Source organism: Lolium rigidum, chromosome 7 (assembly GCF_022539505.1).
Source record: "Lolium rigidum isolate FL_2022 chromosome 7, APGP_CSIRO_Lrig_0.1, whole genome shotgun sequence".
NCBI classification, from domain to species: Eukaryota; Viridiplantae; Streptophyta; class Magnoliopsida; order Poales; family Poaceae; genus Lolium; species Lolium rigidum.
Window position 1 is genome coordinate 109,374,008 of NC_061514.1, and position 20,841 is coordinate 109,394,848.

The following is a 20,841-nucleotide window of genomic DNA, read 5'->3' on the forward strand; positions in this document are numbered from 1 at the left end:
TGATACGTCTCCAACGTATCGATAATTTCTTGTGTTCCATGCCACATTATTGATGTTATCTACATGTTTTATGCACACTTTATGTCATATTCGTGCATTTTACGGAACTAACCTATTAACAAGATGCCAGAAGTGCCGGTTCTTTGTTTCTGCTGTTTTTGGTTTCAGAAATCCTAGTAAAGAAATATTCTCGGAATTGGACGAAATAAAAGCCCGGAGGCCTATTTTCTCACGAAGCTTCCGAGAAGTCCGAAGGAGAGACGAAGAGGGGCCACGGGGCGCCAAACCCTAGGGCGGCGCGGCCCCACCTGGCCGCGCCGGCCTGTGGTGTGGGCCCCTGTGCCGCCTCTTGACTTGCCCTTCCGCCTACAAATAGCCTCCGTGACGAAACCCCGGTGCCGAGAGCCACGATACGGAAAACATTGCGGAGACGCCGTCGCCGCCGATCCCATCTCGGGGGATCCTGGAGATCGCCTCCGGCACCCTGCCGGAGAGGGAATCATCTCCGGGAGGACTCTACACCGCCATGGTCGCCTCCGGAGTGATGAGTGAGTAGTCTACCCCTGGACTATGGGTCCATAGCAGTAGCTAGATGGTTGTCTTCTCCCCATTGTGCTATCATTGTCGGATCTTGTGAGCTGCCTATCATGATCAAGATCATCTATATGTAATTCTATATGTTGCGTTTGTTGGGATCCGATGAATAGAGAATACTTGTTATGTTGATTATCAAAGTTATGCTTATGTGTTGTTTATGATCTTGCATGCTCTCCGTTATTAGTAGATGCTCTGGCCAAGTAGATGCTTTTAACTCCAAGAGGGAGTACTTATGCTCGATAGTGGGTTCATGCACGCATTGACACATGGGACGGTGACGAGAAAGTTCTAAGGTTGTGTTGTCTTGTTGCCACTAGGGATAAAACATTGATGCTATGTCTAAGGATGTAGTTGTTGATTACATTACGCACCATACTTAATGCAATTGTCTGTTGCTTTGCAACTTAATGCTTGGAGGGGTTCGGATGATAACCTGAAGGTGGACTTTTTAGGCATAGATGCGGTTGGATGGCGGTCTATGTACTTTGTCGTAATGCCCAATTAAATCTCACTATACTCATCATGATATGTATGTGCATTGTCATGCTCTCTTTATTTGTCAATTGCCCAACTGTAATTTGTTCACCCAACATGCTTGTTCGTCTTATGGGAGAGACACCTCTAGTGAGCTGTGGACCCCGGTCCAATTCTCTTTCTTGAAATACAATCTACTGCAATACTTGTTTCTACTGTTTTCTCTGCAAACAATCATCTTCCACACAATACGGTTAATCCTTTGTTACGGCAAGCCGGTGAGATTGACAACCTCCTTTGTTTCGTTGGAGCAAAAATAAACGTTGTGTTGTGCGGGTTCCACGTTGTGGAATCTCTCCCCAGTATTCGCCGCCTCATCCAGCCATCGCTTGTCTGGCATTGTACTTGGCTCCTCCTGGTGGGCTCTGTTTCTTGGTTCTTTCTGAGGGAAAACACAACAACATCATCTTACTCTCTTAGGGTTGCCCAGGAAGTGTTAAATACACGCCATCAAACTTTCTTCTTCAGCCTCTGGCTTTTGCCAAGTTCTTGAGGAAACCATCCGGAAGTTCATCCCATCTAGTCACAAACCCTCCCCCGAATCCTCTAGCGTCCATTCGGCCCCAAGATAAGCCATCCTATGGCATCTGTTTGTTCCCCACGACGACAAGCGGTTGCTTTCAACTTATAACATGTATATCTCATGGATAGTGTCAACATAGAGTAATATAACAAGTGCAATATGGAAGTATGTAGGAATCAATGCACAGTTCACACAAGTTTTTGCTTCTTGAGGTGGAGAGAGATAGGTAAACTGACTCAACAATAAAAGTAAAAGAAAGGTCCTTCAAAGAGGAAAGCATCGATTGCTATATTTGTGCTAGAACTTTTATTTTGAAAACATGAAACAATTTTGTCAACGGTAGTAATAGAGCATATGAGTTATGTAAATTATATCTTACAAGTTGCAAGCCTCATGCATCGTATACTAATAGTGCCCGCACCTTGTCCTACTTAGCTTGGACTACCGGATCATCGCAATACACATGTTTCAACCAAGTGTCACAAAGGGGTACCTCCATGCCGCTGTACAAAGGTCTAAGGAGAAAGCTCGCATTTTGGATTTCTCGCTTTTGATTATTCTCAACTTAGACATCCATACCGGGACAACATGGACAACAGATAATGGACTCCTCTTTAATGCATAAGCATGTAGCAACAATTATTATTCTCATATGAGATTGAGGATATATGTCCAAAACTGAAACTTCCACCATGATTCATGGCTTTAGTTAGCGGCCCAATGTTCTTCTCTAACAATATGCATGCTCCAACCATTAAGGTGGTAGATCTCTCTTACTTCAGACAAGACGGACATGCATAGCAACTCACATGATATTCAACAAAGAGTTGATGGCGTCCCGAGAATCATGGTTATCGCACAACAAGCAACTTAATAAGAGATAAAGTGCATAAGTACATATTCAATACCACAATAGTTTTTATGGCTATTTTGTCCCATGAGCTATATATTGCAAAGGTGAATGATGGAAATTTAAAGGTAGCACTCAAGCAATTTACTTTGGAATGGCGGAGAAATACCATGTAGTAGGTAGGTATGGTGGACACAAATGGTATAGTGGTTGGCTCAAGGATTTTGGATGCATGAGAAGTATTCCCTCTCGATACAAGGTTTAGGCTAGCAAGGTTATTTGAAGCAAACTCAAGGATAAACCGGTGCAGCAAAACTCACATAAAAGACATATTGTAAACATTATAAGACTCTACACCGTCTTCCTTGTTGTTCAAAACTCAATACTAGAAATTATCTAGACCTTAGAGAGACCAAATATGCAAACCAAATTTTAGCAAGCTCTATGTATTTCTTCATTAATGGGTGCAAAGTATATGATGCAAGAGCTTAAACATGAGCACAACAATTGTAAAGTATCACATTATCCAAAACATTTTAGAATTACTACATGTAGCATTTCCCGATTCCAACCATATAACAATTTAACGAAGAAGTTTCAACCTTCGCCTTGAATATTATGAGTAAAGCCTAAGGACATATTTGTCCATATGCAACAGCGGAGCGTGTCTCTCTCCCACACAGTGAATGCTAGGATCCATTTTATTCAAACAAAAACAAAAACAAAAACAAACCGACGCTCCAAGTAAAGAACATAAGATGTGACTGAATAAAGATATAGTTTTAGGGGAGGAACCTGATGTTGTTGTCGATGAAGAAGGGGATGCCTTGGGCATACCCAAGCTTAGACGCTTGAGTCTTCTTAAAATATGCAGGGGTGAACCACGGGGGCATCCCCAAGCTTAGAGCTTTCACTCCTCTTGATCATAGTATATCATACTCCTCTCTTGACCCTTGAAAACTTCCTTCACACCAAACTTCAAGCAAACTCATTAGAGGGTTAGTGCACAATTAAAAATTCACATATTCAGAAGTGACACAATCATTCTTAACACTTCTGGACATTGCACAAAGCTACTGGACATTAATGGATCAAAGAAATTCATGCAACATAGCAAATACGGCAATGCGAAATAAAAGGCAGAATCTGTCAAAACAGAACAGTCCGTAAAGACGAACCTGAAAGGGGCACTAGACTTGCTCAAATGGAAAAACTCAAAACTAATGAAAGTTGCGTACATATCTGAGGATCACGCTCGTAATTTTGCAGATTTTTTCAAATTTTCTACAGAGACTTGTGCCAGAATTCGTGACAGACAGCAATGCCGTTTCTGCGCAGCGATCCCAAATATAACATCAACTTTAACATAGAAACTTTACTTGGCACAAAAACATGATAAGGAGAGGTTGCTACAGTAATAAAAAAATTCCAAGACTCAAATATAAAACAAAGTACTGTAGTAAAAACATGGGTTGTCTCCCATAAGCGCTTTTCTTTAACGCCTTTCAGCTAGGCGCAGAAAGTGTGATTCAAGTAACATCAAGAGTAGAAGCATCAACATTATTATTTTTCATGCAAACACAACTTGTTGCAGAGGGTACTTTAGGTGCTCCATTATCTAAATTTTCTATGGTGGTGCTAGGGGTTTTAGCAATTTTAGGCCTATAATAATTCTTTTGTTTAGGCACTTTAGAGGCATACATGTATTTTTGCTCTTTACCCACATAAGCTTTCTCATTATACTTGAGAGAAGAAAAGGTTGAACCCAAGGTTCCCATAGCTTTTTCAAGTTCATCAATCTTATTGGTTTGATTATCATGGACAACACAAGTTCCTAGGACACTAATTCTTTCATCAATTCCTCCTAAGGATTTATCAAGTTCATTAGTTTTATCCAATAACATTTCCAATTATTTTCAATACTTGGAAAGTTTTTCTCTATGGTTTCCAATTTTTTCATAACATCCTCAAGAGAGATTTCAATTTTAACTTCATTAACAGGTGGTATTCCAACTAGACTCTCAATGATGCAACTAGCTTCTAAAGCGGGAGTACCTAGGAAATTACCTCCCAAAAGAGTATCAAGAACATACCTATTCCAACTAGATAAACCAACATAAAAGTTCCTAAGAAGGATAGTGGTGGAGTGTTTCTTAATGTACCTATGATGAGCATTACTAATTCTGTACCAAGCATCTTTAAAACTTTCTCCATCTTGTTGCTTAAAAGAACGAACTTCAACTTCAGGGTTACTCATTTTAATAGTAATAAAGTAAACTAAGCAAAGAAAAGTAACTAATTTTTTGTGTGTTTTTGATATAGAGAGCAAGACAGTAAATAAAGTAAAACTAGCAACTAATTTTTTTGTGTTTTGTTTAGGTGCAGCAAACAAAGTAGTAAATAAAATAAATCAAGACAAAAACAAAGTAAAGAGATTGAGAAGTGGAGACTCCCCTTGCAGCGTGTCTTGATCTCCCCGGCAACGGCGCCAGAAAACAGGCTTGATGCGCGTAGATGTACACGTCCGTTGGGAACCCCAAGAGGAAAGTATGATGCGCACAGTGGCAAGTTTTCCCTCCGAAAGAAACCAAGGTTTAATCGAACCAGGAGGAGCCAAAAAGCACGTTGAAGGTTGATGGTGGCGAAATGTGATGCGGCGCAACACCAGGGATTCCGGCGCCAACGTGGAACCTGCACAACACAACCAAAGTGCTTTGCCCCAACGAAACAGTGAGGTTGTCAATCTCACCGGCTTGCTGTAACAAAGGATTAACCGTATTGTGTGGAAGATGATTGTTTGCAAAGAAAACAATAAAACAAGTATTGCGATAGATTGTATGCGATGTAAAGAATAGGACCGGGGTCCACAGTTCACTAGAGGTGTCTCTCCCATAAGATAAAAGCATGTTGGGTGAACAAATTACAGTCGGGCAATTGACAAATAGAAAAGGGCATAACAATGCATATACATGATATGATAAATATAGTGAGATTTAATTGGGCATTACGACAAAGTACATAGACCGCCATCCAGCATGCATCTATGCCTAAAAAGTCCACCTTCAGGGTTATCATCCGAACCCCTTCCAGTATTAAGTTGCAAGCAACAGACAATTGCATTAAGTATGGTGCGTAATGTAATCAACAACTACATCCTTAGACATAGCATCAATGTTTTATCCCTAGTGGCAACCTTAGAACTTTCTGTCACTGTCCCAGATATCAATGGAGGCATGAACCCACTATCGAGCATAAATATTTCCTCTTGGAGTTAAAAGCAAAAACTTGGCCAGAGCCTCTACTAATAACGGAGAGCATGCAAGATCATAAACAACACATAAATAATAGATTGATAATCACCATAACATAGTATTCTCTATCCATCGGATCCCGACAAACACAACATATAGTATTACGGATAGATGATCTTGATCATGTTAGGCAGCTCACAAGATCCAACAATGAAGCACAATTAGGAGAAGACGACCATCTAGCTACTGTTATGGACCCATAGTCCAGGGGTGAACTACTCACTCATCACTCCGGAGGCGATCATGGCGATGAAGAGTCCTCCGGGAGATGATTCCCCTCTCCAGTAGGGTGCCGGAGGCGATCTCCTGAATCCCCCGAGATGGGATTCGCGGCGGCGTCTCTGGAAGGTTTTCCGTATCGTGGCTCTCGGTACTGGGGGTTTCGCGACGGAGGCTTTAAGTAGGCGGAAGGGCAACGCGGGGGGCCACACGAGGGCTCCACACGCTAGGTCGGCGCGGCCAGGGCCTGGGCTGCGCCCCCCTAGTGTGGCGGCGCCTCGTGGCTCCACTTCCTTTCCCCTTCGGTCTTCTGGAAGCTTCGTGCAAAAATAGGCCCCTGGGCGTTCATTTCGTCCAATTCCGAGAATATTTCGTTACTAGGATTTCTGAAACCAAAAACAGCAGAAAACAGCAACTGGCTCTTCGGCATCTTGTTAATAGGTTAGTTCCAGAAAATGCGTAAATACGACATATAATGTGTATAAAACATGTAGATATCATCAATAATGTAGCATGGAACATAAGAAATTATCGATACGTCGGAGACGTATCAATCGCAGCCTCCAGGGTGGCGCGACCCATCGGCGGCGGCGGGATCGGGACGCCACCCGCGCTGAGTCGCCATCCTCCCGGTGCGCGGAAGTCCGGCGGCGCCGGGTAGCCCCCCATGTGGAGGAGCCGCCCCTCCCATTGGTGGAGGGAGCGGCGGCCTAAGTCGTTGTTGGACGCGCCGTCGTTCGCCATCGTGATCGTCGAGCTCGAGAGTGGGGAAGATTGGGGAAAATTGAGGGAGACGGTGGCGTGGTGAATGCGGCCAGACGCGGTAGTTCGCGATAAATAGAGGTCGACGCGCGTGAAACCGAGGCAACGACATTAACTCGCCGCGTGGAAGCTACGCGGCCTGCGAAGACTGACCGGCGGCAGGCTTTTACAGTGCGGGGAAGACGATGCGATGAGGACAAAGATTGGCCTCTCTCGCCGACAAGTTGGGGCCACCAGCCGCGCGGGAAGTTTTCTCGGTGTTTCCCGCGCTTTCGTTTCGTCCGGAGTTTCCGAGCGCTCTCCGGGGGGGGCGGGGATGGCCTGGACTCCCCGGATGGATGAAAACCAAATCGGACGAAAGCGAGGGTCCGGGGACATGGCTAATCCGTTTTCGTCCATCCGGATGAAAAAAAAAAGACATCCTGAGGGCCTCGTCAGGGAGACGGCTGGGATGCTCTAAGTGGAGACAAGGATGAGAGAAGGGTCCAAGTGTGGAAGACTACAACTTGCAATTTATTAGTTTTAGAAATGAACACTGAAAACAAAATATCTGTGAAACCGATCGTCAGCGGCCTTCACCTTTGAGTGCCTCGATCTCGAAACTAGATTCCATGATAGGTTTTGGTAAACCTTTTCCGTACTTGTAAAACTGGTATGTGTGTACTTCAAAGTACCCATGCCCTGCGATTGGAAGTACTTGATGCACTTTGAAGTATTGTTGCAAACTTGCAATGCACTTGTAGATACACACAGACTCAACATACTAGGAAGTATTAGGACGTTGCACTTGAAAGTACAAGGAGCACAAATAAAAGTACTTAATGTCACTTGGAAGTACTGTGGTGCACCTAAAAATACTATGCCACACTCCGGGAGTAAGAAAGAAAGAAAGAAAAAAGGCTTAGCCTAGGCTTCAACATATGAGCGTCCTTCACTGCACCTACTAGGCCTTTCGAAACTCCACTATTTCACTTGTAGAACCAGCTTAATCGGCCACATATTGAGGCCCGTACATGTGATTTTTAATTTTTTGTTGGTAAAATCCTTAAAAACCTCCGTCCCAAGGAATAAGTCGCACGCGTATTCCAAGACGAACTTTGACAATGAAAATTTAGCAACAAAATCTCAATTATATTATATGTAATTAGTATCGTTGGATTCGTATTGAAAAGCACTTTCTAATGATGCTAATTTCATACAAATAATATTTATATATTTGAAGTAATTCTTGGTCAAATGAAAAGCACGTAAAACGAGGGCGGCTTATTCCTTGAATCAGAGGTAGTACTAGGTTTCTATTTAGTTTAGTAAATAAAAAGAAACCCATGAACAAATTCTAAATCCCCGGTCAACATTTGTTCGAATCTGGTGAACACTTTTTAAAGCCTGTTAATATATTTTAAAATTACAGAAACTTCTTTTAACCCCGTGATTAATCTCCCGTGAATGTTTCCCCATTAAAAACTTTTCAAGTACAAGAAAGTTTTCTTTAAAATGTGAATTTTTAAAATCCTGCCGTATTTTTATTTGAAAAAGGAAAAATATAAATAAAGAACAAAATATGGATAAGGAAAATAAAATAAAACATAAATGAAGAAGGAAAAAAAGAAAAAAGAAGGAAGAAAATGAATTAATTGAGAACCACTATGGCTTAGTGTCTCTTTAGTAGAAGGGTTAGCTGGATCTATACCATTGTAATTTTCATCTATTGGAGATATGCCAATAGAAAAACCAAACTTGGAAATATGCCTCTCCAACTTCTCCACATCTCTAGCTATGCCATTTATATCAATATAAAAGTCTATATACAACTCCTATACTTTGGTACATACATCCATGCATGTACTCTGGCCCATACGAACATGAAATGAGGGGAATTTTATAATTTGGCACATTTTTGTCTAGACCTCTATTATTTGCCACATGGCCATCACCTATCATTGTCACTGACATCTGGTGGCGATGTGGCAAATAATAGAGGTGTGAAGAAAAGTGTCACTACTAGAAAAACAGGCTTCCGGTGAGCCCCATAAGTCGCGAAGGTAAAGGAACCGCGACTAATGGTACCTTTAGTCGCGGTTCGGGAGGCGAACCGCGACCAAAGGCTCGGGCCCGGGGCGCTCGGTGGCCAGCCGTTGCACGTGGGGGCTTTAGCCGCGGTTGGCCGGGCCAACCGCGACTAAAGGTGCCCGAAGGCCTTTAGTCGCGGTTGGCTCGGCCAACCGCGGCTAAAGCCGCCCCCTATATATACCCACCCAGCAGCCAACACTTAGCCATTTGGTGCCATTTTCTTCACAAGCTTCACAAGTGGGTGTTAGGTTTGCTTTTGGTTCCTCTTATGCACATAAGGTGTTTGATGAAATGCCCCAAGAGCATGAAACAAACATGATATGAAGTGTTGGAGCCACACTTGAGCTTTCTCATTTATTTTTTCCTCCTCGATCGCGGTTAGCAACTTGAACCTTTGATGTGTCGTTGATAAAATGTGCATGTGTGTGTAGTTCATTGTTTAATTTATATTGTTTGTAGCTAGTTAGTTTAACAAATGCATGATGGTTAATTATATATTTTATATTATAATAATGCAGATGAATCGACAATGGATGTACGGTAACCGACTCTCCGGCGAGTTCAGTACGGGTTTGAATGATTTCCTCGTAGTGGCTAATGCGAACAAGCGGGGGGTTTTGTTATCTGTCCATGTGTTAAATGTAAGAATCGGAAGGGTTACTCTTCCTCAAGAGATGTTCAGCTGCACCTGCTTCGGCACGGTTTCATGCCAAGCTATAATTGTTGGACCAAGCATGGAGAAAGAGGGGTTATAATGGAAGAAGATGAAGAAGGGGATGATTTCATCGATGAAAGCTATCTTGCTCATTTCGGTGATACTTTCATGGAGGATGCTGAAGGTGAAGGGGAAGGTGAAGGGGAAGGTGAAGAAGAGGCACGTGATGATCCCGTTGATGATCTTGGTCGGACCATTGCTGATGCACGGAGTCGCTGCGAAACTGAAAAAGAGAGGGAGAATTTGGATCGCATGTTAGAGGATCACGAGGAAGGCGGCTGTACCCGGATGCGATGATGGTCCGAAAAAGCTAGGGCTGCACTACTCGGATTTGCTTGAAATGGAAGGCACAGGCAGGTGTAGCTGACTCGGCATTTGAAGACTTGCTGAAAATGTTGAAGAATATGTTTCCAAAGAATAACGAGTTGCCCGCCGATACGTACGAAGCAAAGAAGGTTGTCTGCCCTCTAGGTTTAGAGGTTCGAAGATACATGCATGCATCAACGATCGCATCCTCTATCGCGGTGAATACGAGAATTTGAATGAATGCCCGGTATGCACTGCATTGCGTTATAAGATCGGAGGCGATGACCCTGGTGACGATGTTGAGGGCCGAAACCCAGGAAGAAGGTTCCCGCCAAGGTGATGTGGTATGCTCCTATAATACCACGGTTGAAACGTCCGTTCGGGAACAAAGAGCATGCCAAGTTGTTGCGACGGCACAAAGAGGACCGTAAGTCGGACGGGGAGTTGAGACACCCCGCGAGATGGAACGCAATGGAGAAAGATCGACGAGAGAGTTCAAAGATTTTGCAGCCGACGCAAGGAACATAAGATTTGGTCTAAGTACGGATGGCATGAATCCTTTTGGCGAGCGAGCTCCAGCCATAGCACCTGGCCCGTGACTCTATGCATCTACAACCTTCCTCCTTGGTTGTGCATGAAGCGGAAGTTCATTATGATGCCGAGTGCTCATCCAAGGTCCGAAGCAACCCGGCAACGACATCGATGTGTACCTAAGGCCATTAGTTGATGAGCTTTTACAGCTGTGGGGCAGACCTGGTGTCCGTGTGTGGGATGAGCACAAAGAAGAGGAATTTGACCTACGAGCGTTGCTTTTCGTAACCATCAACGATTGGCCTGCTCTTAGTAACCTTTCGGGACTGTCAAATAAGGGATACAATGCATGCACGCACTCGCTTACATGAGACTCAAAGTGTACATTTGCCAAATTGTAAGAAGAACGTGTACCTTGGGCATCGTCGATTTCTTCAGAAAGGTCATCCGATGAAGAAATAAAGGCAAGCATTACAACGGCAAGGCTGATCACCGGCCGAAGCCTCGCGGAACACTACCTGGTGCTGAGGATATTTGATATGGTCAAGGATTTGAAAGTCATCTTTGGAAAGGGTCTGGCGGACAATCGGTTCCGAAGGGAGCTGACGGGCACGTAGCCATGTGGAAGAAGAAATCTATATTCGGGAGCTAGAATATTGGAAAGTCCTAGAAGTCCGCTCCGCAATCGACGTGATGCACGTTACGAAGAATATTTGCGTGAACATCCTAAGCTTCTTGGGCGTGTATGGGAAGTCAAATGATACAAAGGAAGCACGGCGAGACCGAGCAAAGTTTGAAAGACCCCGATGACCCGTATCCGGAACGGTTTCAAGGTCGTGCCGGCCTACGCTCCGACCAAAGAAGAGAAGGTCATCTTTTTTGAATGCCCGAGCGAGTATGAAGGTCCCATCGGGATTCTCGTCCAATATAAAGGGAATAATAAACATGGCGGAGAAAAAGTTCCAAAACCTGAAGTCTCACGACGCCACGTGATTATGACGCAATTGCTTCCGATTGCTTTGAGGGGCTCTGCTGGGAAAATGTTCGAGTAGCCATTGTGAAGCTATGTGCATTCCTCAATGCAATCTCTCGAGAAGGTAATCAATCCAGAAGTTCTACCACGGTTACGAACGATGTGGTCCAATGTCTTGTCGGTTTCGAGTTGGTGTTCCCGCCATCCTTCTTCAATATTATGACGCACCTCCTGGTTCACCTAGTCGATGAGATTTCCATTCTCGGTCCTGTATTTCTACACAATATGTTCCCCTTCGAGAGGTTCATGGGAGTATTAAAGAAATATGTTCGTAACCGTGCTAGGCCAGAAGGAAGCATCGCCAAGGGCTATGGAAATGAGGAGGTAATTGAGTTTTGTGTTGACTTTGTTCCTGACCTTAAGCCGATTGGTCTTCCTCAATCGAGGCACGAGGGGAGACTAAGTGGAAAAGGCACGATCGGAAGGAAATCAACGATATGTATGGACGGCCATTCTCCGACCGAAGCACACCACACGGTTCCGACCAATTCCAGCTTGGTGGCTCCGTACTTTGAGAAACACAAGAATATTTTACGCTCGGACAACCCCGGGAAGCTCGAATCCTGGATTAGGAAGGCCCACATGGAGACTTTCGGCGGTTGGTTGAGAAAACATTTAATGAGTGACAATAAGGTTGTAGATCAGTCTGTACATGTTGGCCAAGACACCATCTTCGACTATAACGACTTTCCAAGGGTACGAGATAAATGGGAATACATTTTACACGATCGCCCAAGATAAAAAGAGCACCAACCAAAACGAGTGGTGTCCGCTTTGATGCGAGCAACCGAGAATGGGCAAAAGGTCACATATTATGGTTACATAGAGGAGATATGGGAACTTGACTATGGACCCTCCTTTAGGGTCCCTTTGTTCCGGTGCAAATGGTTCAAGCTAACGAGGAGGTGGGGTAACGGTGGACCAGCAATACGGAATGACAATGGTGGATTTCAACAATCTTGGTTTCCTTGACGAACCATTCGTCCTAGCGAAAGATGTCGCTCGGGTTTTCTATGTGAAGGACATGAGTAGCAAACCGAGGAAACGGAAAGATAAGAAAACGATCGAGTACATCATGCGATGATCCAAAGCGCCACATTGTTCTTTCGGGGAAAAGAAACATCGTGGGAGTGGAGGACAAGACGGACATGTCGAGAAGATTATAATATGTTTGCTGAAATTCCGCCCTTCAAAGTGAACACCGACCCAAGCATTAAGTTAAATGATGAGGATGCTCCATGGATACGGCACAATCGTAAGCAAGCAGGGACACAAGGGAAGAAATGATGTGTAATAATTTATTATTGTACCAAACTTTGTTGAATGAATCATGTGAATTATATTACCCGTGATGTGTTTGGTGTCCATTTTCGAATGATTCAGTTGACTCGAGATAGCACTGATGATACATGAAATTTGGAGTGACTAAGGAAGAGGCGGGAAGAAAATGGCGGGAAGAAAGAGGCGGGAAGACAAGGAAGAAATGGCGGGAAGACGAGGCGGGAAGAGGGGGTCGGCGGAAAGACAGAGGCGGGAAGAGGGATTTTTAAATGAATTAGTTTTATTTTTCTGAATTTTTTGATATATTACTTGTATTTTTAAGATTTTTAAATGAATTATTTTTTTTCTGAATTTATTGATATATTAATTGTATTTTTAAGATTTTTAAATGAATTAGTTATATTTTACTGAATTTTTTAATATATTATTTGTATTTTTAAGATTTTTAAATGAATTAGTTTTATTTTTCTGAATTTTTTGATATATTATTTGTATTTTTAACATTTTTAAATGAACTAGTTTTATTTTTCTGTATTTATTGATATATTATATGTATTATATGATTTTCAAAAAAGAAAAGTATTCTCAAAAATTACCTTTAGTCGCGGTTGGCCTGGCCAACCGCGACTAAAGGTCCTTATGCGCGGGAAATTAAAAACCCGGCGAAAAACCCTTTGGTCGCGGTTGGGGTCACCAACCGCGACTAAAGGTACCCCTTTAGTCGCGGTTGGTGACCCCAACCGCGACCAAAGGTCCTACCCTATAAATACCTGCGCGCCCCGCGCAGGGGCGGTTCACTTCGATCTCTTCCTCCTCGAACTCTGCCGCCGCGCGCGACGATCTCCTCGACGACGCCGCCGTCAACGCCGCGCCCGTGACCGCACCTCGTCGACGCCGCCCGTGACCGTCGTCTCGCCGCGCGCCGCCATCCGATCCGCCGTGACCGCGCCGCGCCGCCGCGCGCCCGTACACGGTACGTGTGACACCGCCGCCGCGCCCGTGACCGCCGCCGCGCGCCGTGACCGCCGCCGCGCGCGTGACCGCCGCCGCGCCCGCACCGCCCGCACACCGCCGCCGCCCGTACCGCCGCGCGCCTGCCCGTACCGTCGCCGCCCGTGCATGAGAGACGTACAGAGAGAGGAGGGAGAGAGGGAGATCGACCGGCCGGCCCAAGTTTTTTTCTTGCTATTTTTGACAAACAAAAAAAGTACAAACAAAAATAAAATTAACAAAAAAAACAATATTACATGCTTATAATTAAAGGGCTGTCCCAATTTTTTTTTCTTTTTTAGTTTTTTTTCTTGTAAATATGTGTGTACTAAAATTTCACTTAAAAAGGAACTAATTAAAATTTGACTTAAAAAACTAAATAATTGATACTTAAAATTTACTAAATAATTGTGAGACTTAAAATTTTGAGACTTAAAAAACTAAAAAAAGACATAAAATTTGAGACTTAAAATTTGTGACTTTTAATTTGTAACTTTTGTGTTTTTTTTAACTAACTACTTAACCAAAATAACTTAAGAAAAAAATAACTTAAGAAAAAAATAACTTAAGAAAAAAATAACTTAACCAAAATAACTTAAGAAAAAAATAACTTAACCATAACTTAAGAACAAAATAACTTAACCAAAATAACTTAAGAACAAAATAACTTAACCAAAATAACTTAACCAAAATAACTTAAGAATGTTAACTCTCGGTCACCGCCACCGCTCTCTCGGCACCGCCACCGCTCTCTCGGCACCGCCACCGCTCACGCGGTTGCATATACACAATTAATTAATTTGTTTTGAGTACATGTTTTCAGGACTGACATATGGCGGACGATAGAGCTGACCCGATTCTGGACAACTATGATCTGGACGTTGAAGACCATATATTCGGCATCATAAAAGGCGATATTCCATATGTGCCGACCGGACAAGAAGAAGATGATATCTCTTCTTATCTGAACCTTGACGGTGAAGATGAAGGGCGCCGTCAACAAGATGATGCCGAAGAAACATCGGTAAACGACGATCTTCAATTGGAAGTAGCAACCACCTCCGGCGCCGAGGTATATATATACATTGAGCCTCCGGTGATATACAAACTAACCGATTTGAATAAATATGTGTGTACTAACGCGCGCGACTCTCTTTCTTATTTTAGCCCTCGGCCGGATCGTCGAAAAATCGAGTACGTCGTCGTCAAAGCGTGGCGCAACCAAGACGATGAAACCAAACGAAACATGCACCATCGAGGTTGTCGACGAAGCAACCGGCAGAGCCGCTGGAGCCTAGCAAGAACGCCACCAAGTTTATCAGCCAATGCGGAGCCGTTGTTAGAGAGAACGTCTCGATCACCGTCCAGGAGTGGAATGAGCCAAAGAAGGCACGTCTTGGTTTCACTTTCGTTGATAAGAGAACAAAAAAAGATTGCTTCAAGAAGCTTATATAACATTTCGTTCTACCTCCGGAATACCGCAGATACGATGAGGCGGGTAACAAGATTCAGGAAAACAAGGAGAGGTGCAAGCTAGTCAAACAGTTCGCTCTTTCTAAGATGGCCGACGCATTCGGAAATACAAGCAAAATCTAGCCCATGACTTTGTCAAGCAGGGCAAGACTCCGGATTTCAAAGGACAATATGAGAAAGCGCAACATGATTGGTCGGAATTTGTGAAGCAAAAGAAATCGGAGCAGTTCCTTGAAATGTCGAAAAAAAATAAGAAGAATGCGGCCAAGAAGGAGTACAATCATATTATGGGGCCAGGAGGGTATCGCTTTTGGCAGCCTAGGTGGGAGAAGATGGAGAATGAGCTGAGGGCGCGAGGAATCCGTCCAGGTACGGAGGGATGGGACCCAAGGGCCAAAAGCTGGTGGTACGGGCATGGGGGATCGCTGAACCCGGAGACGAGGGAGTGTGTTTATCGGGGCAAAATAATTAAACCCACCCAAAAGCTTATTGAGGCAATGAGGGATGCTCAAGAGGGGAGGATCAAGTTCAACGGAGAGAACGACGCCACGACAAAAGCCCTCGGGAATCCCGAACACGGAGGACGTGTACGAGGCATGCCCGGGGACATTCCGTGGAAAGTAGGGTTCCCCCGAACGATGACCCGTACGGTTACGAAGCCGTAAGAGAAAGATGGATCGGGATGCGGATGTTGTGGCGAAGCCGGTAACGGAAATGGATGTGATGAAGAAAACCGTGAGTGTACTAGTAGCCGAAAGAGATGCAGCTCGGGCGCAGCATGAAGATCATCCAATGGATCTCGGAAGCCGGCGGAGAAGAAGCAGCGTGGCTTCCACGGAGGCCTCACCGGGCTGGTGCACCGACGATCGAAATTACTGCACCGGAGCATCCGGTGGTCGAGGTTACTGCACCGGAGCCTCCTCGCTACCCCGTGGACGATATAAAGGAGATGAAAGCATGTCATCTGTATTATCCTATCGGGAACATGTCCATGAAGGTAGCCACCGGCGGTGCTTTACCACCCGGAGCACTCCACCACAACAACCCCATTCCGGATGGCTATGCTCGTGTCACGGTGGAGGAGATAGTCCAAGGGTTTGAGGACCTGGACATTGACATTGCTACACCTGAAGGGGCGACAAGACTTGGAGATGTCAAGCGCCGGTTCATTCCGTGGCGGAAGAAGTTTATCAAGTTTCCGGGCGAGGCGCCAAGGCAAACAAGTCCACCCCCTCCGGTGGTGGTGGCGGCGGCGGTGGTGGTGGTGGTGGCTCACCTACACCTCCGGCGGGTAAGCCGACGCCGCCCCCAATTCACCTCCGGCGGGTAGCGGACGCCGCCCCCGGTCCTCGTCCGGCGGGTGATCGGACGCCGCCCCCAATCCACCTCCGGCGAAGAAGCGAAGCAGTCCCGGGTTATTAACCCGGACCCTTACGTACCTGCAACCACAAAGATACCGGAGCCATCACTTAAGCCTCTCCCCAAGAGGTCTTGGGAATGTAGTGCCGAGGAAGTCGAGGCGGGCGCGGCTGCTGATTTAGAGAAATGGAAGGCGAGCTGCAAGAAGAAAATAGAGGGCGAGCCCAAGCCAGTATTTTCTGATGAGCAAAAGAAGTGGGCTAAGACATTTTTGAACACATCGTCCCAAGCCGCGAAGAATCTCCCTGACGACTATGAACGTGAACTTCGTGCGCAAGCACTCACGTTCCGGAGGAAGCAGGAGGAGGCGGAGAAGCAGGAGAAGAAAGCCTTGGAGGAGGCCCAGAAAAAATTAGAAAGGGGGAAACAACAAGTTGCCCAGCTCGGGGAACAAAGTAAACAGTCGATCCCCCCGCTCATAGTAAAAGCCGCAGGTCCGGAGGACGAAGCCCACGATGTCATAGCAGCTGCGGCAGCACGAGGGATTGACTGTAGCGAAAGCCAAAGAACAAGCGGCAGACTTAGGTCTGACTCTTCGTGTAGCATTAGGCCTTGATGACGTGGCAATGAAGGACGTAGTATTTGGATATGTGAAGGATGGTCCTCTCGTCGAGCCTGCGCAGGAAGAGGATCTACCTCGACAAATGAAAGGTCTCGCTAAATTGGTACAAGGCTTACATAAAACTTAAAAACGCCGAGAGAATATATTTATGCGGAAGTTAGACATGAGCATCACTTCAAACATTACTATATAACAATTCATCGGAGTGAATTGTTCCAGCTGTTCAATCTGCGCGAGCTCGACAAATCTATCATCAGCTGCTATGTTATGTAAGTGATTTATTAATTTCTACCCCATCTCGTTCATTGCCTGCACTATAAATATATATATTGTCCTAACTATCTTGTTGTGTACGCTATTATGCAGAATGAAGAAGCGGGAAATGCGAATAAGGCACACCCATGATGTTGGGTTCATTGACCCACAAATCGTTAATTCATATGTGTTACAACACCACCCCAGAGACGTGGAGGATGACCTGTGGATGTTTCTTACAAAACAGGAACTCAAAAGTGATATTCTATTTCCTTACCATTTTGGGTGAGTGTTTCTGTCTTGAGCACATTCTCTTTTGTTTACTCCATGCATGGTATGTGGCTAATCGATGAGTTATGCATGACCGTGCATGTATCGTGTCCGCAGGTTCCACTGGATTCTCGCTAGTAATTCAAATTCAGAACTCCACAGTTATCGTCCACGACTCTCTGAATATGGATACGAAGCTTTGGGGCAACATGAGAAAAATGATGCAAAAGTAACTACTTTCATTCGTTTGCGCTCTATATCGATCGGCCTTTTACATTCATCATTTCCTAATATCAAGTAACTAATTAATAACTCTCTTGTTCATTTAATTTTCCTTGCCTCGTAGGGTTTGGAGACGGTTCGTAGATCAAAAGGTCGGTGAATTTAAAAAAGAGCTACATTTTAAAATGGCAAAGGCTGCGACCGGGGACATTCAGCCACCGGGGACCAATCTATGTGGATACTATGTTTGTGAGAGGATCCGGAGATACACCACTGAGCGGCAGCCGTGCGAGAACAACACCGGGAGGAATAACCTCCGGGCGACGCTTACTCCGGAAGCTCGCTTCCGACCACTTCAAGAGGAACTAGCTGGATGGTTGGCGAACCAAGTCATCGATCCTAGAGGAGAACACTATGTAGAGGACGTAGAACTTTATATGCACTAAATATATGTATGGAAACTTGTTCAAAATTGTATATGGTCATCCGATATTGAATATATATTGTATATTCCTCTTGAATTCTTTTTGGTTCTAATTTCAAATTTGTTTGAAATTGTACATTCACATGCATGTATACCGTAGAATATGTGAAACTCCTTCAAAATTAAAATAAAACACAAAAGAAATAAAACAATACAACTTAAAAAGTAACCGAGGGTTAGGGGAACCAGGTTAGGGGGGCTAAAACCCTAAACCTGCGGCGGCCTTTAGACGCGGTTGGCGAGCAGAACCGCGACTAAAGGTCCTCCGCCCTGGCGCTCGCCTGCCGCCCACGTGGACGGGGAACCGCGACTAAAGGGGGGGACCTTTAGTCGCGAATAATAGGTCGCGGTTGCGCAACCGCGACTAATGGCAGTTGCGCACCGCGACCGAAGGCCATTTTTCCACCAGTGTGTGAAAAATTATAAAACACGTGGACGAACTCAAATCCATACTTCCCTAGCACAGGGATGGCGGAGATTGGGCTCTGCGGTAGCTGGAGAAGCTCACCGGCGCGGCAAGCGACCTAGGTGGTCGCTGCTGATGGTCTCGGCTCCTGCGGCTGGAACCTTTGCTCCCACGACTCGGCAACCGGGGGAGCCCACTTGTTAGAGATATATTCTGTGTACGTATAAACGGATAGTCTAGGATAGAGATAGGACTCTCGTGTCTTGTCTTGCACTCCAAGATGATCCCTGTACGCCTATATATACTCGTCCATGAGGCTCAATAATACATCCATCATATTCCGCCAAGCTCTCTCCCTCTCTATCGTTCTACATGGTATCAGAGCGGCGCCGATCCTAACCTAGCCGCCGCCCAGGCTTCCGCGCCGCGCCGCCCCCGGGGAGGTCGATCTCCATGATCTACTCCGGGGGCCGCGCAACCCGTATGAGGGTTCGTTCGCCGATCCGTTGATCCGCTGCCCTCGAGTCCTTTTTTTTCCAATCTGTAGATTGGTTTTCTTTTTGCTCCGCCGGTCGCTCGACCGGCCTTTTCTTTTTGGTTTTACCGATCATAGATCGGATTGAGTCGCCCATCGCCGTCGTCCACCTGCGCCTCTACTCCAACCTCGGCGTCGACTGCACCGGCCATCGTCATCAACCGCGCGGCGCGGCCGCACGCGTCACACACGGGACGCCTACGTGCGACGCAGCAGGCTGTCTTGCCCGCGCGGTCTCCATCGCTGATCCGTCTTCGTCGTCATCGCCCGGGACATCAACGACAACGCCGCATCGACTCTGATCTGCGCGTCGTCCTCGCCATGGCGCGTACACAGCTGCCGTCGGTCTGATCAACCGATCGCGCGCACGTCTACGCCAAGCACGTCCCCGAGCACGCGCCTACCACCGATCGAGCATCGGGTTGCCGCTGCGTCGCCCCTTCGGGCCGCAGCGCCGCCGCCTTTGGTCCACGCCGCTAGCCAACGACGCGCCTTCCGAGGCATGTACGTCGCTAGTGGCGTCCCGCCGCTGCACCGATTCGCGCTCTACAGCTACGCCGCCCCCTCGGGCCGTGGCGTCGCCGCACGCAGTCACCTTCGCCGTCCCCCGCGCACCGACGTCCGAGGCCACCACAGCGCCACCCCTTCGGCGCGGGTCGCCTCTGTCCGCGCATGGTCTTCGTCACTCCGCCGGTTCTTCCTCGCCTACTTCGAGTACCGCCGTCGCGCCTCCACAGGTAACCTGCATGGCCACTGCTGGCTGTTGCGGGTCCCACCGACCACCTCCACGACTGCCTCGACGCGTCTCCGTCACTCTCCTCGCGCACTATGTGCTTGCGGCTTCATGTGCGGCTACCTCGACACCGGCACCCGACCACGACATCGACCACGGCATCCCCTCGCGCGGCTACCCCGACCAAGGTTGCAGCACCCACGCTCTCGGCTACCTCGACATCGGCACAAAGGGCTATCACCTCGCATGAGCACCTCGGCTCTTCTACAGTCCAAGCATCCGCGACGCGACATCGTCCACGACGCTCCCGCTACGACTGCGGGGGAGTGTCAGCCTTCTGGAGTCTACTTCGGTTTATCTCCAGTCTGACCGTCCACGTCGTTCATGTTGTTCACGACGCTCCCGCTACGACTGCGGGGGAGTGTTAGAGATATATTCCGTGTACGTATAAACGGATAGTCTAGGATAGAGATAGGACTCTCGTGTCTTGTCTTGCACTCCAAGATGATCCCTGTACGCCTATATATACTCGCCCATGAGGCTCAATAATACATCCATCATATTCCGCCAATCTCTCTCCCTCTCTATCGTTCTACAACGCTGATGTGGGCAGTACCCTTCGGGTACTCGACGTTGCGCTACCTCCTCTGGCCCAACAAGGGGCCCATATGGAGCCCTGCAGCCCAAGAAGGTCCAAGACGTCGGTTGCACGGAGGAAAGATGCAAGGTGACGGTTTCTTGAAGTGCAGGGCAAGGAAAG